General features: G+C 35.1%; 2 protein-coding genes and 1 long non-coding RNA gene across 12 annotated transcripts in view; 2 read left to right on the top strand and 1 right to left on the bottom strand.

Annotated features, from left to right (window-relative positions):
- Vermilion (Tryptophan 2,3-dioxygenase vermilion) overlaps positions 1 to 15,005 on the top strand; it is a 225,289-nt gene that overhangs the window by 142,114 nt on the left and 68,170 nt on the right. The window lies entirely within an intron of this gene.
- Positions 1 to 15,005, bottom strand: part of Mdr49 (Multi drug resistance 49) — a 53,005-nt gene that overhangs the window by 27,846 nt on the left and 10,154 nt on the right. The window lies entirely within an intron of this gene.
- LOC145964385 (uncharacterized) lies at positions 3,384 to 4,991 on the top strand. The gene is made up of 2 exons (XR_014436446.1): positions 3,384 to 4,370; positions 4,832 to 4,991. It is a non-coding gene; the product is annotated as an uncharacterized LOC145964385 (long non-coding RNA).

Below are 15,005 nucleotides of genomic sequence, written 5' to 3' on the forward strand. Positions count from 1 at the left end.
TACTTCTCATTATTATTGTTATTAAAGAAGACTTATATGATAGAACTTTTCAGTCTTTAAAGCAATATACTTTTATAATTAAAAGTTAAAATTAAAAGTTGTATTGAAGAGTCTACTTAATTAATATATACATAACGTGAGAGATGTAAAAATTTCGAGCAAAATTTATAAGAGTTTCCTTATTTCCGATCATTAATTATTTAAAAATTATTAATGCCCGCATATATTTTCATTAGAAACACATCAATCTCATATTAATTACCTTGCCAATAAATATTGATATGATTGTAGCGTGATATTTTTTGTCGTCTTCTGCTCTGTGTGACAGCACCTTGACTAAAAAAGCAAGTTTGAATCGTTCCGGAAATGACTAACTCAATTTTCATGAATTCAAATGTTACAAAATTTATTTTTGAATGTGAATTAGAACCCACGAGACGGAACTATGATTTTTAGTCATTAATCATTCTTTCTATAGCAAATATACGCTATGCGGAACAATATATTCTGTTATCTAGAATATGATTTATTACGATGATTTAAGTTTGAGTAATTGGCTTTCTTTCTAAAAATAAAATGTTGCTTAGAAACGAGCAATAATATTTAAGATTTTTCATGTGATTACAGATATAAAATAATCGACATTTGTATGAAAGAATAATCTCATAATCTCGCATCATATCTAGAATAAAAAATTTCCTAGAACATTAGAATTGGCAATCACATACGGGAAACTTTGGATTGAAAGATGATGCGATTTCCGCTTAATTCCGTTTTTCCTTATCTGTATTTTAGTAGAAAAATGCGATTTAGCTGCGATTTAGGAATGGTCTTCATGAAAAAATATTGCTAAATTCCTACATACATACAACTCTATTGTTATAATAAATATTGCCCAAATTTTCCATAAATTATAATTTTATATTTATATTCACGTTATATAATGCTCAACTTGCAATGAAATTAATAAATATGATCAAGGTCGGATTATAGTAATGTTCGATCAAAGTTTTTTGTGAGCATCGTAAAAATTGAATTGAATGATGCGTATAATTATTTAGGTTTCTACAACATAATAATTGCGTTTTCGTGCGTAAAATTTATAACATTGGCGCTTCGTTTTCGTTCTTGTTGTTCATTACTCTTCTCACAGTTTATGTTGAGCTTTGTCTGTTTGATTTCAAAACAAATTAAAAATTTTCGTTATTTTGTTTTTCAAACCATTTTTAACGAAGGTATTTTTCCTCTTTTTTATCTCTTTTACATAAGTCCTTTGCTTTATAATTTTAAATTGTTTTTTCAGCCTTTTTTGTTTTATTTTTTTTTATTTTTGCAACTTTATTTTTATAAAGGTTACTAAGGCACTTACACCGTCCCCTTTTATAGTTACCATTATTGACATGTGTCGTTTGGACACGTTATTTGAAATTTCATTTGTTAGCATGCGTCCATTGGCAAGACGTCGTGTGGGATGTATTTTAATGAGATGATCGAGCATAATTTTGGTGGCCAGTCGTTTCGGTGAACATACAAGATTGTTTTTTGAAAAAAGACCAGATTTTTATTTCTGTTCCGAACGAGAGAAAAAATGCTTAACATTATCGAATCTTAAATGATTGAATGACGTTTGTTAAATCAAGAAATTGTTGCGTCATAAGTATTTCCGTAAAATTCAAAGTCATTTGTTCTGTACAGCGACTCATTATTTTTTTTTTATTTTTTTGTATTTATTTACTTTAATTAATTAACTTCATATCGACATGTTTATTGAATAATTTCGCTTTGTCACATTGATGAGAGTCCAAAAGGGACCGAAACGTTTGTAAAATTTTGTTGTTGAAATTATAATTTTTGTATCGTGCAATATTATCTGCGATTTTTCTTGGTCCTAATAAGTCTTCCTTACATTATTGATTTACTAAATTAACTAATTTTAATTAACTAAATTTAGTAAATTAACTCGAATAATTTCTAAAAAGGTCTAATAGTCCGATAATTGAATAAGTTTCCTTTAGTATTACATTAATTTAACCAAGAATCCTTTTATAAGAGGCACAGACTGTTTACAACTTTCTCTTTGCATCGTGTAAATTACCGGAAATATGAGAATTCCGCAAGGGAAGATTGCAAAAGAATTCAAAGGAGAAGAGCAACAAGACGCATTAAAGGAGAACATCTACGAAATTTATTGCGACATTTCGCTAGCAACTAACATATATATATATATATAATTCGCAATTATTACTTATAATTTAAAAGTAATAATTTTTATTATTATATAATCAGATTCGCATTAATCAGATTTCGAAAATCTATGAACGAGAATAATTCAACTGTTAACTTAATCAAAAATTTATGTATCAGAATTTAATAGTTTATTTCAGAATAATATCTAGAATTTCAATGGGCTTATTTTTTCCGCTTGATTCTTGAATTATGTACTATTGAAAATAATTGTTCTTTTTATAAAAGTAAGAAGTTTTTTGCTTTAATCTAGAGAAAAGATGAAAAAATTTTTCGATTAGCCTTGAATCGCAAGAATGCATACTAAAAATAACCGCGCCGGTCTTTAGACTGAAATAATAATAATGTGTAATGTTCTAAAGTGTTTCACGAACATAATGATAAATTTGCTATGCATTCCACCATCGCAACAATCAGCGTGGCGTCTGCGCCGACAACCGCCAAGTGTATTTCTGCTAGACATGCTGACATGACATTGACCTTAACATTTCTGAGATCGTGAAGTCGGTCCAACTCGCCATGAAGGAAAATAAGATTCGTGACTTGCATAATTTTAAGCGATATTGCAACTGATTTTGAAACGACATTTTAATCGATGATGCCGATCTCGAAAACGAACATGAAACGTCGATTCTAATAATTGACGATTTTTTTGCGTCATTCCTGGCTATTCTCGAACAACCGACGCCGCGACGCCTTGACGCCTCGACGTCGAGATGCTTACACAACGACGGTGACGATATCTTAAGTCTCTCCTTTTCGAGGCCGTCTGCATGAAGTACCCGTCGAACCAGTTGTAACCAGTATGGACCGAACGGACAAAAAGCATGTCGTGATGGATGGTATCGCTTGTTCTTGGTCATCAAAATGCAAAGCCAATCTATTTGTGAAATTTCTCCACGTGTAACTAATCATGATGTTGGTGGTAATATAATATCAGCGCCTTTAAATGTCAGCCTTTAATGCATAAATTAGCTGTGAAATGATTTCTGATTTATCAATTATAAAAATATTATGAAATATTTTGAATGATGAAAGAAATCCTTGCCATTATCCTTGACATTATATTTAATAAATTTATATAATTTATATAAGAATTAAATTTTTTTCTAAAAATAATAAACGAATTGTGGCGCATTTAACGACGCAGCACGGCAGATCATGATGTTAGGGTTTGATCGTAAATATGAATTGTTGGTATACAGCACTCTATAGCTAGACTTATAAATGGATGGAGCCAAAACGTTATAATCGGTTTTCTGAATCGGCTATAAATTACAACGATGGATAAACTCTGTCGAAATACATATAAAGATTTCAGAGAAAGACGAATGATAGTGATCGTCAAAACGAAATAAATCGTTGGCAAATCGATTATTTCTACGATATACTATATATGACATAGACAGAGCGATCTTAGAGCCGCAACTGCACAAAATGCTTGAGGAAAATCCATTCGAATTGATAGAATGACCCGCTCTCTCGTTTCTTTCAGCTCCTTGATCTCTTTCAAGTACAATACCAAGTCTCGAAATGAATTTACAGAAAAATGTTTGTTACATTTTATGTACAAAATCGCGATATCTTTCCGATGGTTTCCGGAAACACAATGATCATAATGTTTCCGGATACAAATCGATGTTACAGTGCGCGATATGCGTTTGCTTTATTTCACTAATGGTGGAATCACTTGTTGCGTAAACAATTCGCGCATGAATTGATCTGTTGGGAATGTATTATGAGATAATATCATGCACGTTACACGCACTTGCGCTACATCGGGATATACTGGCTCGTTTTTATCTATTTCAAGCAACGCGAAATTTAAATTGGCCACAACGTCGATTCGCATGTCGGATGCATATAAACTCTGCGCGTTCCCGTTCTGCATGTTTTACAGAGCGCTTGTAGTAGGCCCTCGTTGTGTATTTTGTTGGCTATACGAGAATTATCGTATTATTACGCGTGCGAGTGAGATTACATTTTCGAAGTGATTTGTCAGTGACAGACCGCCGCCTGTCGCACGCAACGCGCGACATGTCGTCGCATCGTCGACGGTGTCACTCGGGCGTGAAGACGTCCGAAGGCAACGATGCAAAATTAAAATCCGCGAAGCAATCACTCAAGTGAGCCATGATAATCTATATGAAATATTCGTGCGACTTTGATACGATAACGATAACGATAAGTGTTGGAATTTCCTATGCTTATTTTTATTTGCGCGTGAATCTCAAGCGTGACAATGAAGTTCCGATTGTTTGTGTTCTTAGAAATTAAGAGCGAGAGTCCTTGTAAATTTCAAAATCTTATATACAGTATCGGTCAAAAATATATCACCTTTTTTGAGGATAATTTAATTCAAAGTGTATATTTAATTAATATTTTTCTTAAGTTGCTGTGTCCATTATTGAATGAAAAGTCTATTGTTCTATTGTAATCTATATACCTACTATTAAAACATATGACTAGATAGAAATATATACACTTTGAGTTAAGTTATTCTCAAAAAACATGAAGGTGATATATTTTTGGCCGGTACTAAATATATATAAAACTTGTAGAAACATATGAATAAATTTCTTTCTAGGGAAGAGATCGCGAGACAACTATAACATGAAGGCCAAAGATGTGTTCCAAGTAGTGTACATATGAATGTAGTGTACATATGAAGTGTACATATGAACAAAATATATGAGAACTTAAAAATTTATGCCCAATATGTTGAAAAATAAATTTTTATTTTCCTACTTTTCAAATTTCCTCATTTTTTATGAATAAAATCGATGTTGCACCGAGCGCGTTGTTTATACGAGCAGTTTTAATAATGTTCGTCATTCAATCCTGATTTGGGATTATAACAGTCAGCCGGATATAGTGCAATACGAGAATCGTGGTTTCCGAGGTGGAAGGGGTGGAGAATTTCAAGTGACAAAGGACGGATCGCAGGCGGATGGAGAAACTATGAAACTGAGCCTTCTCAGTTCTCTCAGTTACCGCAACAGCTGGAATATAACCTGGTGCCACAATTGTCTCCCGCTGGCAGCTATGAGCGTGGCAAAGAGACCTTTGAACCAACCTCGGGGTATCGTGGACACCGAAACCGTACATAGATGTATATGCGTGAAGAAGGTTTCAGGCGAAATATGTTCCAGTAGATCTGAGTTGTTACTATCGAGTCGTGAAAAGCTAAAGAGCAGCGAGAAGCAAAATTGCCTAAACGATGAAGGTATAAACGCATCAAACTATCCGTAAATAATCGGCGATTGTTAAAATCTCTGCCAGTTTAATAGTTGTGATCCGTTATTGAAACATAACTTTTCCCGAGTCGCCCGTAGTGAAAAAGTCCACTTAAACCGACCGTCCTTTCTACTTTTCCGCTAAAATAACTTTTCGATTGTATCGATTCTTCAATCGTCCTCCCACTCTTCTTTTCCCATTTGATAGAAAAGAAAGCATTAAGAATCCGAAGAACTACTTAGTTCGTCCTTAGGTTCAATTGTAATAATTCAGCTGGATTTATTTAAGAAATCAAGTGCTTATCAGAAACAATTACTTATATTCAAGATTAATAGATCGTGAAAAATATGATTAAAAATGATGAAACAATGTTAATGTAATGGTCCGATTAAATAGAAATGCATATAGAATGAAAAAAAAAAAACATTTATTCATATAAATCATTAATTTTCTGAATCATATATATTTTTTACTACACATTTAATTTTACTTGTAGTTATTATAACAGTATTTCATACAATTGAGAAAATCGCGATTAATAAACATTCCTTTTTTTCTGTTTCTCTACATAAGCTATATTAAATACGAGATTATTTTTTCTTTTCATTTTTATTATTTTTTTCTTTGCATTTTTATTATAATACTATGTTTGTTTTTTTCATTTTCATTATAATACTACTTTTATTGTAATATTCTTTTCATTCTATATGTATTTTTTTATTATAATATTCTTTTCATTCTATATTTATTATGAAAATTTAAATTATAATAATTTAACAAGGGATATTTAGTGAAATCTATTAATATTGAAAACATTTTCCGTCAAAGGCACAAGATTTATTAATTAATTCCTATTAATTCTTGTTAAAAAAAATCGCATCGCGCTTGCTCGAGTGAAAACAAAAGCTTCGAGCTGTAAAAAGAAACGAAAGGAAGAAGCGGCATCTCTTTCTTTGATAATTTTTAATAATACGGTTGTCTCGATATAATCGCGATGCCAATGATCCTGTACAAGCTCTTCGCCTAGATTTCGCGCTTGCAAGCAAGGGCGTCGTCGGAAATTCATCTCGTGCGAAACGCGGGTTTACATCTCCGTTGATGTTAGAAACCATTACGTCAAGTTAGTAATTCATGTTAAGTTTCTGCGAACATATACTCCCAATGTTAAACACAATTTCAGGGTTTCAGCATTCACTTCACGTTTTATCTAAGTGCGACGATATATAAAACGCGAGATTACAAAACCGTGCAAGAGTGCAGGTCATTAATCGGACCTACGCCCATGCTCGTCCAGGTGTACATCGATTTTCTTCGCCATTATTTCCCGCTCTTTCCCGATGTATCGTTGCCTGTTCGTGCACGAAAATGGGACGGATCTGCCGAGGACGGGCTATTCGACGGGAAATCAGACCGCTGCACGGGAAGAAAGAAAGCGAACGTTGAAATTGAAGGTGAATCATCCGGCGCGGGAATTTACGGGTCTCTCGTTTAATCTTTAATATCTTCTCTCCATCTCTATCTCGATCTCGATCGCGAGACGCCAACATGACTGGGTGATTTTTATCTCGTTAGATTCGTTTTACGGTCGATTCGTTCGATGAAAAAGAGAGAGAGAGAGAGAAAAAGATAGAAAGAGATAGTGAGAGCCGAAAAAATAAAGGATCTTCTTTGGCTTTAGGAATTACGATCGCGCCACACGTCCGTAAGTAAAATCGCTGGTCCGATTCGCCGGAGAACAATCCACGCGGGAACAATCCGTCAGCGATTGATTTGCCATTGTACGTAGTTGACTATCGTTCCAGAGCTGACTTTGTTAACGTAGATATGGCGTGAGAGCGTGCACGGTACCCTTATATTTCAATGCATGTTTCGATGCATCTATACGGGTATCGTTAACGCGTTTATAACTCGCATTCTCGCCGATAAATCGATCCGGAGTTTATTTGTTGGGACTTTATTTGAATTTGCAATTCTTGTACACGAAATAACAATTATACGTGAGATAATTTCAATATTTAATTGAGACGTATATATATAATTTTAAATAATTATTTCATTTAAATAATTATTTCATTTAATTATTTCATATAATAATTATTTCATATTATTTCATATATTAATAATAATTTTTAATCGCGATGCTTGCATCTGAAAAATCGCTGAAATATCATAAATATATAAAATAAACCCCCTATTAATTTTCTTTCTTATAAACACATTATATTTTTCCTTAATGTTTCTTTATAGGAAATTATTTCCAAATTTAATATTCCATTCTATTTGATCAGACGCGTTTCGCGCGCACGCTCGATTAAGCCATTCACGTTCCTGTGGTTCGTAGCGAATCTCGCGTGCGCGTCATATTTTGAATAAAGCCGCCGAGTAAACATGTCGCGACTGTCGGTGCCAAGTAGCCGTTGAACCCAAATCAAACACAGAACGGTAATGAAGGATCCGCTGACGATACACGCTGCGTTTCGCAATCAGCCGCGGATTAAAGCTCCGCCGAGCGTGTGCGAACATTCCGGAGCCGCTTCGCACTTAAACGCATGCAATAGCTACCGCTAATCGACGATGTCCCATCGATTTGTCCCATCGATTGTCAATACAAATTAGTGTCAACGATCCGCCATTCGAGCACGCGCGAGCACTTTGAACGATGAAACAAAATATTCGCCGAATACGATGCTTTTTTTGCAAACTGATGCGAAATGGTACACTTTTCGAAAAGTCCGTGAATACTTTAATATAAAAAGGATTCGCGGATCCCCCCGTAAATCTGCGACGAGGGAAAGCCCGTTAGACTTGAAAATTTCAATTTGGCTGCCATCAAACGGACGTTTATCCGCTTCTTTATGTGTCCGAATATGAATAAAACTCATTACCGTTTAATCTCTCCGCGGGATATACGATACGATTGCGGGGAGAGTGGGGAAAAAAGGAAGAGAGAAATATCTTTTTGAATCTCAAAAGAGAAAATCTATTGCAACGTGTGCGGGCGACCATTATTTATAGTCTCGTATCCGACGCGAGCATTTCTTTCGGGGCTGTATTTTTATCACGGCTTCATAAGCGCATAGATATTTATGCCGTAAATACGTATCCAGGTGGCGATCATAAATTTTGCGCGATACAATTACGACGTACGAGTACACCTCCCAATGTCATAAAAATGGTCGTCGTTATTGAATTATAGTAAGCGCGTACGCATAAAGCAACTATACCGTTCTTAATTAAAATATCGCGCACGAGAGATACGTGGATTGGATTATATGGATCGAGATTTTCTACGACGAATTACGAGCTGGATTCTCTTTATTATTATCGCCGGCATTTTTATGAAATTGCTTCAGCTAATTCGAGGATCTATTGCAAATGTAGCACCGATAACGTTCTATTGTCTGACGTGAGGAAGAATACATTGCGAATGAAAATATACTTTGTATCGATTTCCAAATAATTTTCAAGGGAACAGGATGTACAGGAAAAAGAAATTTAAAAAAAAGTTTAAAAAGAAATTTTAAAAAAGAATGTTAAAAGGAAATTTAAGACTGAAAGTTCTTAAGTAAATACATTGCGATATGAAATAAATGTTTATACATAGACATTATGAAGATAAAATTAATTTTTAATTAGTAGAAAAATTGATAGTCTTTTTTAAAGATATCTTTCTCCTTTCTTGGATTTTCTTTTGAGAGATTTTCTATACACACGTAATATTAATTATATTTATTCATCAAGAGTATTTAAGAATACAAAGAATAGAAAAGAAAGATTACATTAAAATTAGCATATCTAATTACTTATTCTGTGCGTACAGAAGTTAAAAGTTAAAGTCCATGAAAGATTTTATATACTTTATTAATCGATTTTAATCGTTCATGTGTAAAACTTTTGATTAAAATATAGATTGCATACTAGATCGACGTTCTTAGAACAGATTGGTGAAAGATTTCTTCAATATAACACACATATAACGCAGAAAGTAAAGAACACGTCTTTTTCCATTGCGTAAAACGTATAGTTACATGTTAGCTATTCAAACTAACTAGCGAATGTGTATACGTGGAAACGATTAGAGAAGTTAATATAGCTTGATAAACACGAATATTACGCCACGTCCATCGCAATGGGAAAACTTGGATTAATAATACATTTTGTACTCTAGAACTATCGCCGACAAACACCTCTGCTTTCTAAAGGCAATAACGTAGTCATTTTTATCATCCTTATTACAAATAATTAAATATTTCTTTATAAAATGCTTGACTATACTATCATTATTATTATATTATCATTTTTCATGTGTAATCGAAAATCGGTTACATCTGTTACATACATGATGGCATAATCAATAAATTTATTATTATACTGCAATAAAATCATATCGTTTTTCAAGAACTGCAATTTTTCTAATGCTACTTGCATCTCAGAGTTTATTTATTTTACAACAGGATTCATGTTTATAATATTAATCATCGCAATCTGACAAGATTTACAAAAAGATATTCCGGAATCTTCTTTATCTCTTAAAACTCACGAAACAGTAATGTCAAACAAAAGAATCGTCGCAATTAAAATCATGATAGAGAATCGGATAATTAATCGTAATTGACACAGATCGGTAATTAATAGTTTCCCGCGACTTGACGATAGGCCTCTGTAGTATTTGATTTGAGCCTCGGTGAGCTCAAATATATAATTCCACGATCTTTTCCTGCTACGTTAGTTCTTACTCGAGGGATTGCAACTCGAATCGCCGCATGGGCGTCAACGCGAGTCATAAAGAAAGCACCTGAACACACGTACATACACATACGTATACTTCGGTAGGATGAGGCGGCAGGATGCAAGAGGCAAATAAAAAGGTTGCCGACCCTCGGGGAGTGGTCGGGAATGCTCCGGGAAGACGCGGCGCTCCGGAAATGCGCCGCGGAAAGAACGGGGAAATTTTCGCTCCTTCCTTTGAGCGCGAGCGCGACACGTTATCCGACCTCGTTTAAATTCTCGCCGGTCGAGTAATGCGGAAGAAAATTAAGGAAATGAAAACGGATGATGCGAAAACGTAAACATAGCTACAGCGAGAAAAACTCACTCGCGACGAGATGTCTCTCCCTCTTTCCCTTTCGCACTCTCGACAAGATCCTTCGTCGCGCGCTTTTCTCGTCATGACGATGAAAAGATTACGCGGCAAAAACCGTGAGATTTCTGCTTTATGAGACAGTTATACGTAATACCTATATTATATTATGAAGAAATATATGCACTGGTTAAAGAAAAAGGAACGAAATATTTTCTCTTTCTCTTTCTCTCTCTCTTTCACTCATGGGACGTTGTTATTTCAGAAACTGGCCTGGTTGAATAATTGACATGGCGAGTATATAGTGCAAAATATCGCATTTACCCCAATGTCGCAATTATCCCGATTAATCGCATATGAATTGTATTGTAACTCTCTGAGTTCATTACACAGCCTATCAGCGGATCTCCAATTAACAATGCAAATTGTTACGATTCATCGAATAGGATCGTTCCATACAAATCATCGCGCACCGAAACCATCGCAAATTTTCACAATGACTTCGATTCGTGGTTATATAAGTGTCAATGGAGCGTCGGTGATAAAACTGATAAAAATAGCAACCTGATATCGCGAAGTTACTCGCTTCAACGAGAATATCTACGCATCTAGAGAGGTCGATGGCTTCGGATTCGATCTCACGTAATAAACTCAAACCCAACAGTAAGCTTCGTAGACGCCTGTTTCAATTCCGACACGCGATACGATACATTACACTCGGCTAAACTTGAGTGCACTTTAATCCAGTCAGACGCGTCTTAACGCGCGACATGGAATCACGAAACTTTAATGTTTTGTGAGTGGTTGATTAAATTAACGATGAAAAAGAAACACTTTTTAGCTTAGTTATATTATTCTAATTTTTATCGAGAAAAGACCTCGATAAAAATTGGAAAATTCTTATCATATTTAAGGTTACTCGTTGTAACCATATTATATTTTAATGATAAAAATGAGAAATTATATGAAACTTTCTTTTGCATTTTACGTACCAAAGAAAGTAAAATTTTTTGCATATTATTATATAGTATGATAAAATAAATTGTAAAATCTAGGTGCTCCTTTTTTAGCCATGCTTGATAAATTACGATATATAAATTTAATCTCTACACATTTTGTGTTTCTACCGTTATTTATATTAGGATAGTGATTTTATATGTGTACGTGTGATTCAGACAGTGATTCATGACAATTGATTCAATTGTTTTTTTCAATTCATAAATACGAAACAGGGGTTTCACCACATTTTATGATCATATGCTATCAAATACGAACGATGATAGGTGAGAAAAAAATGATTTGATCTCGAATGTATATCATAAAATAAATGTAAAATAAATCACGTGTCTGCGATTTTTCAATATATCCGATTTTTCAACCAACGTAATATCTGGAATATTCTTTTCGCGAATCACTAACGATAAAAAACCCATCGCCGATTTATATTTGTGATGTCGATTCATTACTCTTACTAGCAGCTTAATAATTATAAAAGGGAGATATCAGTAATCTGTCTCTTTTTTTCTTTCAACTTCCTTTGCCATTCAAAAGTCATAAATATATATACAAAGTGTCTCTGAATTCAGTGCCAAAATTGATACAGCGGCTTTAGGACATGAAAACAAGTCGAAAATGTTAATAAACATATGTCCGAATTCGAACGATTTCGGAGTTATAAGATAATAAAGCTTTCTTAAGATAATATAAATTGAAATAAGTATTTAATGTTATTTATTTTGTTTAAAGCTTTACAAAAGATGCTAAAAAATTGTTCCATCGGCTTCGATACACTCCAAATATTTTCCAAAATGCTTGAAACAATTTATTAATTCGTGCTAGAAAGTGTATCGAAGTCGATGGGAGAATTTTTGAGCATCTTTTGTATAAAGCTTTAAACAAAATAAAGAACATTAAACAACATTTATTTCAATTTATATTGTCTTAAGGAAGCAACTTTATTACCTTATAACTCCAAAACCGTTCGAATTCGAACATATGTTTATTAACATTTTCGACTTGTTTTCATGTCCTAAAGCCGTTGTATCAATTTTGACACTGAATTCAGAGATACCCTGTATATAACCTGGTACACAATAAAATCCTTGACTAGCGCGTAACGTCCAAAATATATATTTTCTTTGCTAACCACCAAATATAAAGCTTACTTTATCGCTTTTAATGAAATATCCTAATAGTGAAGCGCAGCCGATGCCATGACTACCACCCTCTCCTCTCATGGTCCCTCCATTATCACTAATTATTCTTCCGAACGGGAACGCGGGGGCGTTTAATCGAGCGCGGTGGAAAACACGGACCGTGACCGGAGATATGGAAAACCGCTGACGCACGTTAAACCGACACGACGAATCGTTAGAAAGAGGAAGAGACAGACACTAACTACTCATTTGCGTCCCATGTAAATCAGGGGAGAGAGCGTTGTATTTCATCTCAATCTAATCGCTTGTCCCATTGTTACACTGAAAAACGTCATTGCGGAAGAAGGAAATAGAACTCGATCACTAGCATATTATACCACCGACTATCGTACGTTCGCAATTAATACTATCGTCATAGTACAAGGTTGGCTTCGCTCGACGAAGCTTGTTCACGGTCAGTCTCGGTCAAGTATAGCTTCTTTGTAGTTTCCTTCATTCTTGCTACGCGCGTCTTACGTTAGACATATGCTTGCTGGTCTCTTATCTTCGTCGTATACGATAATTTTATCAAGCATCACGTAACCTCAAGAAGATAACGAGGCATGCGTTTTTTTTTTATATACTTGTCGATTCATCGATTATCAACGCCGGTACTTTACCGCAGACAAGCATTCTTTATCAGTAACTTCCTTAAATTTCTAAGGGCGCGATAACTTTTATTTTATTTCAATTAATTCTTAAAAAATAATAGGAAATTCAAATTTTTCTAAATTATTCAAGTTTTTGCAAATTTTATGATGAAATATATTTTCACATCGAAAATTTTCTCTCGAGAAAGTAATAACGATTCCAATCCGCGTTGGAATTCGTATCGTCGGCTTCGTTCGTAATGATGCGTATCGAGATAAAGTTTCTCGTTGAATAATTGCAATCGATTATAAATAATAAAAGAGTCAATTATTCGGGAGCTGCGGGATTTTAATAGCAAACTAAGATAAGACATCTCGCGGCAAGAAGAGCGGACTCTCGAGTAGCGGAATTCACAGCGGAATTCCGCGGTCGTTCTGATTAACCAGTGAATCAACTCTGGTGAAGGAAACCCGGAGCGCCAATCCTTACCGCGCACCTCAAGGGCAGCCTTGTGAAAATCCACTCGGCGGAGATTCCACTCGAAAATCGAGAGTGCGCTCTTTGTTTTCCGCCGCGTTGATCCCGAATCGGATTTTCGCGCGAACGCCGCGTCTCTGTCGAAATTGACATTGGAGTGCAATCGCAAGTCGACAATTATATCGGACGAGCGATCGAGATTGCTTCGTTTCAAAGAAGAAATGAAGTTTGCGTTTTTTATGAAAACAGCGCGAATTTAATTTTAATTTTACGAAATTATTCGATATCCGATAATAAATGATGAACCGTGCTAAAAATATAACCGGATGTTCTCTGGCGTGCGTTCATTTCTTCGTTAGAGGAAGACGTTTTTTTACTTTTTTATTTTTTTATTTACTTAACGCCATTCTTCGCAATAGTTATCGCGAATGGCATGCCGCTTATCGTTCGAACACGATATCGTGTTTTAATAGCACCCAGCGGATTGTTATATGTAACCAAGGTGGCATTTATCAGACACATAATTACGAAACATTGCCTGATAACGCGTAACGCAATTCAAAACGTGTCGCAAACGGAGGGGAAATTTCCGTCCCTCACCTTCGACAAGCGGTGCGAATGCGCCTCGTATTTGATATTACGAGATCAATGAACTCGTAGGATCTTTCGTGGTACTTTCAATCTCCGAAGCGAACCGGTTCGCGCCGGAAAGGCTCTCCCATGTTTGAAATATGCCTGTTGCATCGCGCTAGCGTTAATCTGCATAACATCGCCAATTTTACATTGCTAATTTTCAATGTCAGTTTTGCGACATCATTTCGTGATACATATGCAAACGGCACAATTATGAGCGATACGTACATGCAACAGGGTATATGCATATTAAAGGGTTAACGCACCCTCCGTTTCTTGTTAGACTCTCGCGAACATTTTAACGTATTCAAAACACGAGAAATATCTAAATTAGATTGCGTAGTTGAGGGAGTCCAGCGCGCAAAGTGATCTCCTAAGTGCAACAGGAAACGTTGATTAATAGGAGAAACTCCGCGAATGTAATTTTCTCCCTTCCGCCTTCCCCACCGGGAATTTACCTGAATGACAATCGAGTTCCCTGCTCGAAAATATACAAGATGCTCTCTAGGTATAAATCTCCGAAAGGCAATCTCCGAATCGGGCGGAAA

The sequence above is a fragment of the Camponotus vicinus genome, unplaced genomic scaffold (genome assembly GCF_025532165.1).
Source record: "Camponotus vicinus isolate PSW18456_S1 unplaced genomic scaffold, iyCamVici1.0 SCAF_13, whole genome shotgun sequence".
NCBI classification, from domain to species: Eukaryota; Metazoa; Arthropoda; class Insecta; order Hymenoptera; family Formicidae; genus Camponotus; species Camponotus vicinus.